This window comes from Sturnira hondurensis, unplaced genomic scaffold (assembly GCF_014824575.4).
Source record: "Sturnira hondurensis isolate 20B ecotype Veracruz unplaced genomic scaffold, ASM1482457v3 Scaffold0006496, whole genome shotgun sequence".
Taxonomy (NCBI): Eukaryota; Metazoa; Chordata; class Mammalia; order Chiroptera; family Phyllostomidae; genus Sturnira; species Sturnira hondurensis.
In genome coordinates, this window is record NW_028079127.1 from 4,392,808 (window position 1) to 4,410,831 (window position 18,024).

An 18,024-nucleotide genomic window follows, 5' to 3' on the forward strand; every position below is an offset into this window, starting at 1 on the left:
TATTTCCTTTGTCAGATTGGGGAAGGTCTCCTTTATTAGTTGTTCAAATAAGTTTTCCACTTGTTGCTCTTCCTCTTCCCCTTCTGGTATCCCTATAATTCAGATGTTGGAACTTTTAAAGATGTCCTGGAGGTTCCTAAGCCTCTCCTCATTTTTTTGAATTCTTGTTTCTTCATTCTTTTCTGTTTGGTTGGTTGTTTCTTTCTTCTGGTCCACTCCATTGATTTGAGTCCCAGTTTTCTTCCCATTACTATTGGTTTCCTGTACATTTTCCTTTATTTCACTTAGTATAGCCTTCATTTGTTCATCTAATTTGTGACCAAATTCAACCAATTCTGTGAGCATCCTGATCACCAGTGCTTTGAACTGTGCATCTGATAAGTTGGCTACCTCTTCCTCACTTAGTTGTGTTTGTTCTGGAGCTTTGATCTGTTCTTCCATTTGGGCCATTTTTTTTTTTGGTCTTGACATGCCTGTTACATATAAACAGGTGGGGCCTTAGGTGTTCTCCAGGGCAGGGCAGTCAGTCTCTGGTTTGTGATGCTGTATGTGGGGAGGGGTCAGAGAGGGAACAACGGTGCCTGTTCTGCTCTCTGTTGGATTTCAGTCCCTTCTGCAGCTTCCCCCAAGCAAACTGGGTCCTTCTGGTGATTTCCATGTGGGTGGGCTTGTGTACATTCTAGGACCCTGTGGGTCTCTCCAACAAACTCTCCTGTGAGGCTGGGTGTCTCTCCCACTGCCTCAATGCCCACAGGTGTTTCCAATTGGTGTTTTGAGACTTTATTTCCCTGCACTGGGGCCCCTGAGTTGCACGGTCTGTCTTGCTCTCCAGTTTCACCTGGTTTATCTGTATGTGAATGTGTGACTGCCAGGTCAGCCAGCCACCCTGTGCACCTTACTTGGTTTGCCTGCTTCCACCCTGTGCCTGGGGCCTGCCAGCCAGCTGCCACCAGTGTGCTCACGGTCTGCCTTCTACCTTCTTTTGCACCCGGACTCTGTCAGCTGCTGCCTCGAGCACCCAGGATCTGCACCCAGGATCCACACCCAAGCCACTGATTTTTTTTGCTGTGACCCTTCTCCACTGGCACCCAACTCCGCCCTTCCTACCAGTCTGGATGAATGTATTTTAATTCTTTGGTTGTCGGTCTTCCATACAGTTCAATTTTCTGTCAGTTCTGGTTCTTTTTTTGTTTCTAAATTTTTGTTGTCCTTATTTTGGTTGTGCGAGGAGGCACAATGTGTTTACCTAGGCCTCCATCTTGTCCGGAAGTGGGTCTATTATTATTTTTCTTAAAGCACTAAGGATGTTTTGAATCAGTCTAGTCTTTCCAGCATACAACAGACCTCCTGCTGTTTAAGGCAGGTTACTGGTATGCCCCAAAGTGTCCTGTCTTCTCACCAGCTCTTCCCAGTGTTCCTTATGAGGCATGTGCCTGAGTTGCCCTTTTCCAAACACAATGCAATTTGATTTCATAAGTTGGCACAGTGGCAGCTAGAAAGAGCTAGGACTCCAAGTGTGGTCTGACCTGGGTAGGAGTTTCAGTTATCTGTTGCACCAAAACAATCTACCACAAAACAGAGTGGCCTAAAACATTTGCTTCATCATTTCAAATAACTCAGTGAGCTAATGGGGCTCATTTATGGGATTTCATTCAGCTGTTGGATCAACAAGGGGCTGAAAAGACTGGGTCTTGCTCTCCAAGTGGTTTTCATCCTCAGCTCTACCCAGCTCAAAGTAGGGTCCTAGATCACAAAGCTGAATCTAAGCTTCCCCCCGAGCCTGCAGAACTCCTGCAAAGTCATTTGTGCCTATTGGTCAAAGCATAGCTCTACCAGAAGCCAGTGAAGAAATGCCCACTGAAACCCTTAGTCCCTGGGTTTCTCCTCTATTGGCTTGGTCTAGTTTTCATGCCTTAGATCCTGCTCTTAGCTCAGGGCATATCCCAACAGCTAGTAGATCCCTGGAGGTACAGCACACAAGTAGTTGGCAGACTAAGCACATTTTGATCAAAAAGTGCAGCCACCTCTCCTTAAAATGGAAAGCTACTAATGGCCTCTGTCTTCTCCATTGCACACAAAGCTGGTAATGGTGCCTACCTCATTAGGGCATCTTGAGGGTTAGAGGAATTCTTATTTGCACAGTGCTCAGAATAGCACCATATACTTACTGATTAAATAAAGAAGGGATGAAGAGTTCAGTGCACAGGAAAAATGGACAAGTGGCTGGATGTCTGTGTATACATGTAGGTGGGGGATGAGAGGTAGAGGGGTGAAGTGGTGTTCAGCCCATAGCTGGATATCAGTATGTCCTTGAGGAAAGGGCTCTGAGAGGTCAAGGTGCCATGGTCTAGTTTTACAATGGAATGACTTGGGGGACAGAGCCAGGAGAGAGAGGCCTGTGCTATTCACATTAGCCTCTTCAGGACTTTCCCATCCAAGTCACCAAGATATGGGGCCTTTGGAGTCGCTTCCAGTCTGGAAGGGAGGAGCAGTAAAGGCATTTTTCCAAGGTGCACACATGCTGAACTGAGCGACCTGCCACCCTCATAGAACAGAACACAGCAGATGACTGTGCTGTCCTCTCTTCTTGGACTCTAACATGGTACTTCTGCTCAGACATACCTGGATACTTGTGCCAGAGCCCTGATGACAGAGAAGACCTACAAACACATGTGACAAGGGCTCCCATGCTGGCCCCTTTAGACCCCTACTCAACAGATGCTCCTTCACTGCTCTCTGGCACAGCTTCAGCCCTCTAACTTGCCTTCGAGGCTCAGTTGTCCCTGTTCCCTAGGACAAACCAGCCCTTGCTTCAGAACAACTCCCTGCTCATTACCTGTGGGTGAGAAGAAAAGACTTTCCCATGGTCCAGCCCAATCCGGACCTAGCTAAGAGAACCTAGTCCTGCTGTAGCTGTGGAGAGAACAGTGTCCAGAGGCCTAGAAGAACTGCTGCCCACTATGCACTCAGGTAGAGTGAGGGCAGAAAATCCCCCCAGCTGTCTTCTGTGGGGGCTGGCATGCAGACAAAACACACATATGGTCTATGATCTGAGGAGGTGAGGATGGACTACTAGGTATGGGTGGTCTTACAAACTTTCAAAGCATCCCCAGGTAGTGGCTGACCTTGTTGTTGGAGGAAGGCTAGAAAGGAGCTGAATTTGGACAGAACTCAGCAACAGCTTGACTAGTGTGACAGAGCATGACAGGGATGCTAAAGACTGGGTGTAGGAGGCAGAGCTGAGCTGTGTACTGTGTACGGAGGTAGAGCAGAACCAGGTTCAAACTCTAGGTGCACTCCAAACATATTGTGTGAATCTAAGTAAATTATTTGAATCTCAAAGCCTCAGTTTCCCTATCTATAAGGTGGAGACAATTATCTTATCTTCCATAAGATTATACAATGAGGCTGCTAAAAAAGTGTCTGATGCATTCTTGGGCCTCAGTAAAGCCTGTAGCATGCCCCTATGCTGGGAAATATTCTAAGGGGGTATGGAAGTGCCAATAAGGCCAGGACAACCTGTTTGTGCCACAGCACTCCCTGCACAACCTCTCTCAGGCATCAAGACACCCTTGCAGATGCATTATCAGGGGGGAGTACAGATTAGTGCTTGGAGTGCATCTCTGCACTGACTTTCCCTGATTCAATCTCTGCATCTGCCGCTTCCCAGTTGAATCATTTTGGGCAAGTTCCACAGCTTCCCTGTACCTAGCATATTTTATCTGTAAAGTGAAGTTAATAGCTGGTTCAATTATCTTATACCACATTAAAACAATTATCAAACTTAGTGGCTTAAGACAGAAATCATTTTCAAGCATTTTACTTGTTTCTCATATTTTTGCTATTGAAAAGAATTTATCAGTAGCTCGTCTTTGTTCCATGAAGCATTAGTCAGACAGGATCAATGGATTTACTTCCATGATGGCTTCACTCACATGGCAGGACAGGTGGTGGGGCTGTCTGGAGCCCAGCAGGAGCTACTGGCTGGGGTGCCTCAGTTTCCTTCCACATAGTTTCTCATCATTGCTGGGCATGGTGGCCTCAGGGTGGTCAGACTTCTTGCATGGCTGCTGGTGTCACCCAGAGTGTAAAGTGAAGGCTGTCAGGTGTCTGATAGTTGAAGTGAGAACTGCCTCAGCATCAGTTCTGTCCTGTTGTGTTGATTAGAGCATGTCACAGGGCTGCCCAGGTTCAAGGGGAGGGCACTAGAAAAGGGTGTGACTATCTGAAGGTGTGAATCACTGAGGACCACCAGGACAGCTCATCACAGTCCCATCCATCTCAGAAGGCTGTTGATGGGATTAAATGTCTTTATGAGTCTATAGTTCTTGCTCAGTCCTGAGGGACCCTCTCATACTGAGAGGTAGGGCAGCAGAACATCAAATACGGAGCATCCAGACAAACTGCAGCTATCCCACCACTCACTAGCAATGTGATCTGAGACAAGCTACTTAACCCCTATGAGCCTCAAAGTCCTCATTTGTAAAGTATACATAATAATAAGCACTTGCCTCTAGAATGCTGTAGGAATTACATAAGTGGATGTTTGTAAAGTGTTTGAAACACTTTAACAACACTGAAGTTTAACACTAGTGTTTAACCTTTTATCATTTGGAGCACTAAAGTACCTGACACAGTAAACATGACAGAAGTGTTTGTTATTTTAATCCTAATCAGAGCCAAATCAAATCTCTGAGTCTTTCCATGGATCAAGTCACTAGCATCAGCACCTCCGACAAAGCAAACTGACTTCTACAGAAGCCCTGTCTTCTGCCTGGTACCTGAGTGCCAGTCAAAGTCATCCTGCCCTCTGCCACCCAGCTGCTCACTGCCAGACAGTCCAGTCTTATGGGACTCACTGCTGGCTCCTGAACCAGCTTGGTCTGCTGGCATCCTTATACACCTGGGGCCTGGTCAAGCAGCTGAAAGCTTATATTCTCGGGGAAAGGTCTACAGCCTCCCCCAGGGAGTCCCCACCACTTGGCCTTACTGACAAGGATCACACTTGTTTCTTTGTCTTCATGAACAATCAAGTCCCTCTTAATACATCTCCCTGACTTTCTCTTGACTGATCACTATATAGAAACAACACTTGATAACCAGAGAGAACTAACTGTCCTCCTGGGTGGTAAAAGGCGATTTACAGAGTAATAAGAAAAAGAAAAAAAATCTTTTTCACCCAATCCATAATTAGGTCTTGGAGAAACAAATTAAGTGAAGGCAAAATTATGTGTCTTTGAAGCATGAATAATAATCTGCATAATGATGTGCACTTAATGGTTTTAATTTCCAAGGGAAACTATTTTAAAAATGAATTTGGAAAATGTATTTTCCCTTCAATTCTATGTCTATAAAGTGAATTCCCCAGGCCTGGTGTAGTATCACTCCAGCCTGAAATCCTAGATGATTACTGATGACTTCTTTTTATTGAATATTTTATTATTCTTCTATTACAATTGTCCCAATTTTCCCCCCATTGCTCTCCACTGCCCTCCCCTCACAGTCAATCCCCACCCTGTTGTCCATGTCCATGAGTCATTCATACATGTTCCTTGACTAGTCCTTTCCCCTTCTTTCCACCATTATCCCTCTCCTTTCTGGTCGCTGTCAGTCTGTTCCTTGTTTCCATGCCTGCAGTTCTATTTTGCTCATTTGTTTGTTTTGTTCATTAGGTTCCTCTTACAGGTGAGATCAGATAGGATTTATCTTAAACTTAATACATTAAAAGGCATTCCCCCTCTGAGGGCACCCTGCCATGCAGGTAAAGAATGAGTGCAAAAGCCCTGGCTGATGTAGCTCATTGAGCACAGACCTGTGACCCAAAGGATGGTGGTTCGATTCCCAGTCAGGGCACATACCTGGGTTGCAGGCAGTTCCCAGCAGGGGACACATGAGAGGCAACCATACATTGATGTTTCTCTCCCTCTCTCCTTCCCATCCCCTCTAAAAATAAATAAATAAAATCTTAAAAAAAAGAATGAGTGCAAGAAAGAAATGGTCCCCAAAGCATGGCACCTTGGGGCTTGCTCTCTTGCCCCATACCACCCTCTCCTCCTCCAATCCCCAGTCCCAAGCCTTCTCAATGAGACCTTTGATCATCACCATTGTAAGTATATAAAACAGAGTTCTGACATCCATTTTTGTCAGTAGCACTGTAGCTAGCTTACCTCCTTGGAAAATGGTGACACAACAGAAAACTTGGAATTAGACAGCCCTGTCTGACTTGTTAGTTCAGCCACAAATGAGAAACATGGAAAGTGCTGACCTTCAACTGTTCTTGACCTATACAAATGGAAATTTTACATAATTCAGCTTTATTAAATGGCTATACATGGTAAGCACTCAGTAGATTGCAGATGATATTATTATTATTATTATTATTATTTGCATTATTTGAGCAACTCAATTATAAATGGAGATAATACCACCTATTTTCTGGGCTCTTGGGAGAATTTGATGAAATTATATGAGATAATGTACTTAGAACTCTGCCTGATATACAGGCCACTTTGCCAATTTGGGGTTTGCTGCCTGGGAAACCAGATTAACTCAGCAGAAGTCACAGGGGCTTTGCAACCCTTTCTCTTTAAGCCTGACAATCTCTTATAAAAGCAACTGAGGCAGGTCACACTCATTGCATCAGCTAGTGAAACAGAGGTCAACAACAGATGTGTATTTGCAACACTCTCCATGGTTTCCTAAGAACAGCCCCACAGTGCTCCCATTTATCTCTCCTAAGTGCTCTGTGAGATGGGAATTATGCCTGAATTTCCTGTGTGGTAGCCATTCTTGGCCATAGCAATTTGAAGGTAAAACACCCTGTCTGGGGAAAAAATGCATTTCATGGATATCAAACCCCAGCAGGGTCATCAAAGTCCAACTGTGGCAGCAAGATTCTAAGCTGAAAGCCAGAAAAAAAGGTTTTCTTCAACATGGGCCTATTTGCCCACTGCCACTTCTGCCTGTGAGATGTGGCTTCAGCCCCAAAGAACCAATAGTGCAATAACAACTATTCTAACCTGAAGTTAGTTTCTAGCTGTGGATCCTTAATTAATTCTTAGCCAACTCTTCAAAAGATAAAAAGACTCTGAGCTAAGCTCAGCAAATAAAAAGTAACTTTTCATGGGTATCCCAGGAAGCACAAAACACCTGCCACCTGCCAGGCACCTGCCACACATGATTTCAGTTTGTTCCTTCAAGGATGCCCATGCCAGTTTTACAATTCACATTGAGAACCAGATAAACTAACTCACTAGCTCCTGATAGCAAATCAAGTGGAAGATTCACATTTCAGACACTAATGGTGTTATCTTCAGAGTGTTATAGATCACACCCCCAAATCAGAAAGCAGCTCTGGAGGCAGCTTGTTTAGACTTCGGCACAGTTAGGGACATGTAGAGAGAAACTGACTTCTGTTCTTTCTGGTTTTTGATCATTTATCAAACAAATATTACTGAGCCTTTACAAGGCAGGTGCTGTGCTGGGGGCTGAGCAATGGATATGGTCACTGCTTTCATGGTAGATGGCCACACTGTAAAAAGGTAACAGATATATAAATTAGCAATGATGTTGTTCTGCTGTGCAAGTTAGAGCCAGGCACCCAACCCAACCTGGGCTCATAGGGGAAGCCCTCCAAAGAAGAGGTGAAGCAATACGTTCTACAGTGAAATGGAGGAAGCTGGGAAGACCAGGACACAGATAAACCTGACATGGGACCCCAGTAGGTCAGCCTGCAATATCACAAACTCCAAAAACCTTCGTATCCACACAACTATGGTCCATCTGCCCACCAGATACCCCTGGACTTCCCTTGCTCCCAGAAACACACACACACAGTTTAAAAGTCCCATTGAGTGGCTCATTTGAGCACTGCAAACAGAGTCCTGCAATTCAGAAGAGGCGAGGGTACCAGAACAGAGAACAAAAAAAAATGCTTAAGACAGGGGAACATTTTTATCAGCCTAGCTGAGATGTAGTTTGCTCCTCTCCAATATGTTGAAAACATTGAAAAGCCTTTCCAAATATCTCACACATCTGCTGAGTGTGCCAAATGCCCTCTCCCATTCACTCCACCCACAATCTCTGTATGCATCAAGCTGCATATTAAGTGACACTCAATTACTACATGTATAATTTTGTGCCACGTTCCTCAATCAAGGGCCAGTATTGGGGTCAGTCTTTTCCCCATTGTCCTCTGGCTGTGCACGGTGATGTCAATGAAATGCACGTGCATGATAATTAAATTTGGCATAATTACTTCTCCAAACGATCACTGACACTTCATTGTTCTGAAAGGATTAATCTTCAGAACCTTCCAAACACAGTCTGTTTCCTGGATCTAAATGAGATTTCAAAGAATGTGATTTATAATAATCATAATCCCTAATGCACACTTTAATATATCCTTTCTTTGTTCCAGCCATTTGCTGGTAAATCCTGCTGAATTAGAATTCTCCGAGGGTGATGAGCTACCTGTCCTCAGATGCCAGCTGTGCTGTCACAGACACTGCACTGTGGAGCTGGAACGAACAAGCCACGCCCAATCTGCCTGGATGCAGGGACTCTGACTCAACAGCCTTCCTCCTTCCAGCTGAGCCCTGGGCTATGCCACATGCCAGGGAGAGCAGGAACAGACTGCTTGCTCCCTTCCCTCCAAAAAACTAGTAATGGACTTTTCCAGGACAGAGGGTAGAAGCAGGGAAGGGAAGGGAACCCTCAGTCTAGACGTTGTAAAACTGCAGGTCAGGTGGGAGCATGTGGAAGGAGGAGTGCCTGACATGTGCCAGGTGATTTCCCAGATGCCTCATATATATCAGCTCACTGATTAAGCAAAATAATCCCATGAGACAGCTATGTCCCACCCCAACCCAACACATGAGGCCTCTGAGCAACCTCAGCTTTAAAACCTAACCTAAAGTCACACACCTAACATGAGGAAGGGGTAGAATTTGCAACTATATCTTGGGGACTAGAAATCTCATACTCTCTCTGGAAACAGAACACGGCAACCGGGGAAAGGGAGTGATAGAAAACAAATTGGCAATGATCTCCTGTGGCCAGAGGAAGAGGTGCCACTCTTCTTCAGAAATCAAGACTTTACTTTCCAGAGGACAGGCAGGTCCTTTAAGACTGAAGTCTTGGTCCCCATTGTCAGTGACCCCAAGCCAGCTGCCCATACTGCATCCCTAATCCCCATTCCTCTGGGTTCCTGCCCCTCGATGTTCTATGTTCTATTCCTCTAAAGAGAGGGTGCTATGGCCATCAGCCCAAACATGCCCACAGAGCCATGGAAATAACAGTTCTCACCTACACACTTTCTCTTATGAAGAAGAGAAGGGACCATGATGAAATTTCTCTGGGAGGGTGTGAGAGAGGAGCACAGGGGAGGCCTAACTGCCAACCCCCCACTGAAGGCTCCTACTTACTGATGTCTGATGCTCCATTTTCCCATCACACTCTACTCCACCACCTTCTGATTACAAAATGCAACCAGTTGCAAAACCATTCCCAAATGCTAGGTCAATGACTCATAGCAGTGCCAATTTATCTGGCTAAGAAAATTCAAAGTGACAAAACAGCACCTGCAGACACCACCAACATGGGTCTTACCTATAATACAGTTTACTTTCATCACTGGAAATGGATAGCACAAATGATATTTGCAAGAAAATATGGACATTCCTGCTATTTTAAACAGCATCCTCTGCATTAGTTAGAAATCTTGAGTATTTAGACAGGTTTGAATATGTATATAACACTTATTAACTATAATATTAGCTCTGACATTTCAATTTAATCAGTGTTACTACAAAGTTAAGTAATTCTCTCATGTTCATACATAAACAGCATTATCTTATCATTTCCAAAAGGTACCATTTGGTGATCTAAGATGTTCAGGGAATAATTTAATTTCTTTGTAGGGAGGTAGATGAGAAAAATCCAGCAAAGTCTCAGTGAGATTGCATTTGCGATTAAATAATACATAAACTGCAAAGGAGGCCACAGAAAAGACCTCTGGAGACTGCTGAATGCTTCCAAATTAGTTCTTAATAAAAGTTAAATAAACATGTTTTCTGTTGCAGAAATCCAGTTTGTCTAGGAACAGGATGATATGGTGAGCCTTTTCAGAAAGAGTGATGAGAGGTGACCTGAAACGCTCAATAAATCCTTCCTCTGCCAAAGAGCAGCAAAATTTAATAATCAGAGAGGTCCAGTGTCTTTCTACACTGCTGGGCCCTGTCCTCAAAGTGACCGTTTCTAAAAGGGCAACAGAGTCCCCCCTTTTTTTTTAAATATAATTTTTATTTAATTCTTGTTCAAGTCCAGGTTTCTGTCTTATATTCCCAACCCTACCCGCCCCCCACCCCATGCTCCCCTTAATGATTAGTAAGGGTACATCTGGCACATCGACCCACTGCAGAGCCTCAGGAATAAATATGAGACCTCTCCCAGCCCCACCTAGTGCTTTTTGGCAGCATCCACAAGCTCTCTGTTACACTCTACAGGGACAGGGAGAAGAAACTCAGGTGGAAAAGGTTTCCCTAAAACCTTCACAGCCAGCCTTCTTAAAGTGAAGAAACTTGGCCATCTGGGCTGCTGCAGATAGCCTGTAAGCAGCAAAGGGTTCAGAGCAAACTAGCACCCAGGACACAGTGGGTAGACAGTGGCAGATGAATGTCCAAGCCATGCTAAGGGGTTGTCCAAAACCTTTGAAAGCATATTTGGACTTTATTCTCCAATCCACTCTGACTAAATTAGTAAACCTGTGACCCTCAATTAGTCCTCCCCCACCCACGCTAGGTCAGTGCCTTCACTCCACTCACAAAAAGCAGCTACAATTTGCTCTAATCTTGAGCTTACACTTCCAGTTAATGTAGCCAGAGTGTGGACCCAAGCACAGTTCAAGGAAAATTGAAAACAAAAATGGGGATCACTAAACTCAAAATTCTACTAATCTGAAGGGCACACCTTTATGGCTCTAAAATATGAAAGGTCTTTGGATTATAATGCAGCAGGATCTCTTCTTGTTTCCAATGAGGACAAGCAAGTGGTTGGATGGTCTCTTTCAGGATGCCCAGTGTACTTTTACACTTAGTATTTATTTCAAACTCATGATGCTCCAAGTGCTGCACGAAGCAACTAACACATGCCATTTAATTCTCAGGACAATCCCATACATTTGTATTATCTTTTTTTAAATTAATTAATTTGTTTTTAGAGAGAAGGGAAGGGAAGGAGAAAGAGTGGGAGAGAAACATTAATGTGTGGTTGCCTCTCATGTGTCCCCTACTGAGGACCTAGCCTGCAACCCAGGCATGTGCCCTGACTGAGAATCGAACCAGCAACCTTTTGCTTCACAGGCCCATGCTCAATCCACTGAGCTACACCAGCCAGGGCCATTTATCTTAATGATCTCAATTTTGAAGCTGAGTCTCAGAGATATTAAATAATTAGCCCAGGGTTCCACTGCAAAAAAAATGGAACCTGATGTCTGCCTCCAAATCCCATACAACAACCCTCATCCCAAGGTGTGGGAAGTAATCCTAGCTACCTTGTGGAGCTCTGGAGACAGAGGAAGATTTAGCTAAAGAGAATGATTTTGGCCTCAGGGCCTTTTGTTGTTCTAACCCCCCAACAACTTCTGGCAATGGGCCCTAGCTATGGGCTTTCATGTTCCTTGGATTTTGTAAAGTTCCCAAACGTTAGATACTTAAATCAATTAAGACTGATGTTCCACTCAAAATCCCTTCAGCCACACTTTCTCTTACATCTACTGCTGTTGGAGCAACTAGTAAAAATTTGGGGAGGCTAAGTTTTTATATGTTTGGTTTGAGTTTAGCAGGATACGTTTCTATGGTGTAATGTCACTTCTGTGCATAGTTAACTTGGCAGCATATGCCCTGCAGCCTCTGGCACGGGAAGCTGTGGCAGTGATAAAAAGATTTCAAATAAATCCGGTCAGAATCCAGTCGTGGAAAAACCCTGCACATCTTACAACTCACGTATAAAAACACTAATTTGACAATAATCATAAATTCACAAGACCTTAACAATAATGAGAAGCTGAATAAAACTTTTCTTAACTACTAATTTAAAAACAACAACTTTCAACCAACCATACCAAAAGATTTTTATCTTTCTAGCCTCACTACAAAAAAATAAAATTCAAAAAGATCATGTGAAAAGAAGATCAAACAGTAGCCAAAAAAATATAGGGGGAAAAGTATTATAGAACTGTGTGCCAGGCAGTTAGTGTGTGTATGATTTTTTTGTGTATTTGTCAGCATTTCCATATATTTTAATATATTTTATGATTTTTTAATCAGTAAATATTCATTTTCATGCCTGATTTTATATAAACCTTTAGAAAATCCTCTTAAATTGAACATACTCTGTGTCTCACTAAACCTGGATCCACCAGGCCAGTAAAGCTAACCAGAAGTGAAGGACCTTCCCCTTCACCAGGTTAGGACAGACACATCTTTGCTCCTGCTGTTTTCTGTAATCAAATCCATATAGACACTGTCAATCCCACTAAGGTCTTAAACTTCTTTATAATGACCATTTGGACCTTTGGGAGAATTAGACCTCAGGACTTGGGGCCTTTAACTTATTGTAAAGATTGTAACTAATATTCCCCTTTTTGCTTTGTCAGTTAGAAAATGTGGAGCCAAATTTGTGTGCAATGTTGCTCTTGTTCTGTATTATAGAGTTCGCAATTCCTATTCTCCTCCTGTATGATTACCCCCCACCCCCAGCTTGATTAATTTCTTGTACTTCATTATCTAGACTCTAATTTCACCAGTTAGTCTCTAAAATTTTTGGTGTCCTTGGCTGCTTCAAATTCTTTATTGAATCATATTTATAAATATGCAAATACATTAAAAAGCATATGTTCAGAGCAGCGCAATTTACAATAGTCAAGTGTTGGAAGCAACCTAGGTGCCTACCAGTAAATGAATGGATCAAATAACTATGGTACATTTAGAACTTCTGGCCAAGATAGAGCCATAGGTAGACACACTGTGCCTCCTCACATAACCAAAATAAGGACAACAAAACTTTAGAAACAAAAAAAAACAACAAGAAATGACAGAAAATTGAACTGTACAGAAGTCTGACAACCAGGGAGTTAATATAGACACATCCATCCAGACCAGTAGGAGGGATGGAGTCAGGAGGCTGAGCACAGAGGGGTCATGACAGAAAAAGCGGTGGCTGTGGACCCTGGGCACGCAAGACAGCAGCAGGTGGACCCTAGGCATGGGGTGGAAGCAGGCAGACCCAGCAAAAGGACAAACTGCGGAGGGGCACGGCACATAAGGTGGCTGGCTGACTGGCGGTCCCACATTTATGCTCAGATAAACCAGGCAAAACTGGGGAGCAAGACAGACCACTCAACTCACTGCTCTAGCCCAAAAGAAACAAAGCCTCAAAACACCAATTGAAAACACTTGTGGGGGTTGAGGCACTGGGACAGACTCCCAGCCTCACAGGAGAGTTCACTGGAGAGACCCATAGGGTCCTAGAACATACACAAGCCTACCCACATGGAAATCAGCACCAGAAAAGCCAGGTTTGCTTGGGGAAAGCTGCAGAAGGTACTAAAATCCAACAGAGAGCAGAACAAGTGCCAGTGTTCCCTCTTGGACCCCTCCCCACATACAGCATCACAAACCAGAGACTGGGTTGATTCAGCTTAGGTGGTGAACACCTAAGACTCTGCCCTTTACTACATAACAGGTGTGTCAAGACAAAAAAAAATGGCCCAAATGGAAGAACGGATCAAAGCTCCAGAACAAACACAACTAAGCGAGGAAGAGGTAGCCAACTTATCAGATGCACAGTTCAAAGCACTGGTGATCAGGATGCTCACAGAATTGGTTGAATTTGGTCACAAATTAGATGAACAGATAAAGGCTATTCAAAGTGAAACAAAGGAAAATGTACAGGCGACTGATAGGAATGGGAAGAAAACTGAGACTGAAATCAATGCAGTAGACCAGAAGGAAGAAATGACCAAACAGAAAAGAATGAAGAAACAAGAATTCAAGGAAAAAATGAGGAGAGGCTTAGGAACCTCCAGGAAATCTTCAAACATTCCAACATCCGAATTATAGGGGTACCAGAAGGGGAAGAGGAAGAGCAACAAGTGGAAAACTTATTTGAACAACTAATGAAGGAGAACTTCCTCAATCTGGCAAAGGAAATAGACTTCCAGGAAGTCCAGGAAGCTCAGAGAGTCCCAAAGAAGGTGGACCCAAGAAGGAACACACCAAGGCACATCAGAATTACATTAGCCAAGATTAAAATGAAGGAGAAAATCCTAGAAGCAGCAAGAGATAAGGGGACAGTCACCTACAAAGGAGTTCCCATCAGACTGTCAGCTGATTTCTCAAAAGAGACCTTAGAGGCAAGAAGGGGCTGGAAAGAAGTATTCCATGCCATGAAAGGCAAAGACTTGCATCCAAGATTGTTCTATCCAGCAAAGCTTTCATTTAGAATGGAAGGGTAGATAAAGTGCTTCTCAGATAAGGTCAAGTTCAAGGAGTCCATCATCACCAAGCCCTTATTATATGAAATGTTAAAGGGACTTATCTAAGAAAAAGAAGATAAGAAATATGAACAGTGAAAGGACAGCAAACTCACAGTTATTAACAACCACACCTAAAACAAAAATAAAAGCAAACAACTAGAACAGAAACAGAACCACAGAAATAGAGATCACATGGAGGATTAATAACAGGGGAGTGGGAGGAGGAGAGAAGGGGGGAAATGTACAGAGAATAAGTAGCATAGATGGTAGGTAAAAAATAGACAGGGGGAGGGCAAGAATAGTACAGGAAATGTAGAAGCTAAAGAACTTATGACACATGGACATGAACTAAAGGCAGGGAATGTGGGTGAGCCAGGGTGTGCAGAGTGGAAGGGAATGAAGGTTGAGAAATCAGACAACTGTAATAGCATAATCAATAAAATGTAATATTAAAAAGCTATGGTACATTTACACAATGGAATTCTATGCAGCAGATAGAAAGAAGGAGCTACTACCCTTTGCAACAGCATGGATGGAACTGGAAAGCATTATGCTGAGTGAAATAAGCCAGGTGATGAAAGACAAATACCATATGATCTTACCTTTTACATGAACCTAATCAACAAAACAAACAAACAAGCAAAATATAACCAAAGACACTGAAATTTAGGACAGGCTCACAGTCACCAGAGGGGAGAGGGGAGAGAATTTCAGGAGAAAGGGGAAGGGTTTGCAGGAACAAGTATGAAGGACACATGGACAAAAACAAGGAGGGGTGGAAATGGGAGAAAGGTGGGGAGGGTTGGGGGGGTGTGCTGGGGTGGTAGTAAAAGGCAGAAAACTGAACTTGAACAATTAAAATTTTTTTTAAGTTTCTATTTTTTCAAAAACCTTATCTATATACAACAGCATGCTTGGTTTTATAAAGAGGAAATAAACTATATAAAACTGCATAGACAGACAAACAGGACTCAGAAATCCTAAGCTGTTTACATTTTCCTGGAGTTAATTATTGTTAATTATTCCATCCACAAAAGTTGTGGGGGGTGGGAAAGGGGTAGAGCAGAATACAGGGGAAGAGAGTGGCCATCTTCTGGGTACTTCCATATGCCCGACTGCTGGCATTGTCCTCTGCCTTTAAACTCTCCTTTCCCAGATGCAGACGCAATCCCACCTGCAAAAATTTTGTTCGGCTGGCAGCACTCATCCTGTCCTGAAGCAGAATTATTCAAGAGACTAGTAAGCCATGAGCTATCTGTTGAGAGCTCTCTGCTTGCAAATGGCAGTGGCTGGCATTTTAACTGTAGCCATCAGGAAAGCACATCAGACACAGTGGGCCTTAAGTTGCCTTTTGTAGAGGAAGAATCCTTTTGCCAAAGATAACAACCTCAAAGACTTGGAAAGGAGGTGACACAGCTAAGAAGTGCATAATAATACCAAACAGAACTGGGAATGCAAACACCAGAGCCCTTGACAGAGAGATTTATCACCTTCCTTGGAAATCCCAGGCTAAAATCCATTACAGCAGGATGAAAGTTCAGAGTGTTTTGCCCTTAACCAAACCCTAAGAAAGTAGAGAAAATATGAATTATCCAAAAAAAAAAAGGTGTTGGGACAACTGGGTGACCATCTGCAAAAATATTATATCGGATCCGGTCTTCACACAAGGTATACAGCACACCAGAAAGAATGGTAATTGTACTACATAAAAAACCTTCCCTCCCTGGCTGGTGTGGCTCAGTGGATTGAGCAAGGACTGTGAATCAGAGGGTCGCCAATTAGATTCCCAGTCAGGGCACATGCCTGGGTTGCAGGCCAGTTCCCAGCAGGGGATGCACGAGGGGCAACCATACATTGATATTTCTCTCCTTCTCTCCTTCCCTTCCCCTCTAAAGATAAATAAATAAAATTTTAAAAAATCTAACAATATTTTGGGGTAGATATTGGCAATGTTGAGATTACAACAAAAACTTTAATCTCCCTGATCCTTAAAAATATCTACAAATGAACAAGAAAGAGACACATCAACAACCCAATTGTTACCATGGAAAATTATATGAATAGCAATTAATGGGAAGGGTAAATCAAATGCTTGCTGTCTTTGACTTTGTCTTAATTTGTCTGCAATTTCCCCATGGCCTTCATGCTAATAGCTCCTGCTAGAGATGTGCTAATTGCAAGAGGAATTCTGCTTGAGGCTTGAGTTTTTAGAAGAACAGCCCCTTTTCAGAAGGTATCTCTCCCAAAGAGATGGAAAAACCTGTATAAAATAATGACTCTTTATCAAAGATTTGTAGGAGCCTCAAGACCAGACTCAGCTCAACAGGATTCAACAGACAGAGAACAAAGAGATTTAGAAATTTCCTGCTCCTCCTTGGATCCCTGTTGGTGCCCAGATGTATAGAGTTGTCAGTCACCTCTTGCCCCTCCCATTCTCCCTTCCCTTGAAAATAAGCCTGAATTCTGGACTCTCTTAAGGTGGATTTGAGGAACTTTTGAGGCCCCCATGTTTTTAACTGGGCACCTTCTTAATCAACAAAACTTTCTTTATTCCAAATTCTGATGTTTAATAAAACATCAGGCAAATAGATTTTGAGCTGGTAATACAAATGTCCCTAAAAATGCTTGGAGATATACACAGCCTCATGCAGGATAACCAACATACAAATTTCAATTATTCCACATTACCATTTTTTAAGTTCTCATTATCCGTCTTCATGGAGATAGTAATCCAATGAAAGAGGCAGCAAGGATTCTTATAGCAGCTAATACCCAACTCTATTTGCCTTTTATCTACCAACAAGGCTTCTCAACTGTCCACAGATCAGGATAGAAGGATGAACCAACCCAGGTTTGGTGTGGAAAGTCCTACCTTCCAGAAGCCCCTTAGTCCCAAGCAAATCAGGAAGTTGTCAGGATGGGCAGGGTAGGACAAAATGGCAGCTGAACTACAATCCAGAAAAGACAGCTGACGTCAAATGACAGAGCCGAAAGGGTGGGCTTTGCCAAAACAGATATCCACATAGCAACCTGAGCCACCAATGATATATTGCCACTTTGCTCAATGGGGACCAATCCCCAGCTCCCACAAAGAGAGCCAACTGAAATAAAACCCCACCCCATTCCCTGCTTGGGCGTGACTTCCCCAGCCTCACTCTGCAGACCGGAGAACCTCACCTGGGTGCACAAACCCCAGTAAAGCTCTATACTGCCTAACTTTGTGGCTGATTGGCATTTCTTCCTCAGCAGAGCCTAAGGAAACCTTTCAGAAGTGATCTTAAATATCAGGAAGTTCAGGATATCACATCACTCATTTGTAGTAGACAGATATTTACCAATCATTAGACACTCTGGTATACAGAAGATATTGAGGGAAGAATGAATCCACACCTCAAGTATATCTGTACATAATCTGTGATCTCAGGACTCACTCATTTAACCAGTTCCTGGGTATCTAAAGGCCAGATTCCATGTTGCCCATAAGATCT

The 18,024-nt window shown here is 43.3% G+C and overlaps 1 protein-coding gene and 1 long non-coding RNA gene across 2 annotated transcripts in view; both read right to left on the reverse strand.

Annotated features, from left to right (window-relative positions):
• The window catches only part of GRID1 (glutamate ionotropic receptor delta type subunit 1), a 722,282-nt gene that overhangs the window by 149,959 nt on the left and 554,299 nt on the right, over window positions 1-18,024 (reverse strand). The window lies entirely within an intron of this gene.
• Window positions 985-17,554, reverse strand: LOC118989307 (uncharacterized). The gene is made up of 3 exons (XR_005066992.1): window positions 17,470-17,554; window positions 13,537-13,542; window positions 985-995 (listed from the first exon to the last, which is right to left on the reverse strand). It is a non-coding gene; the product is annotated as an uncharacterized LOC118989307 (long non-coding RNA).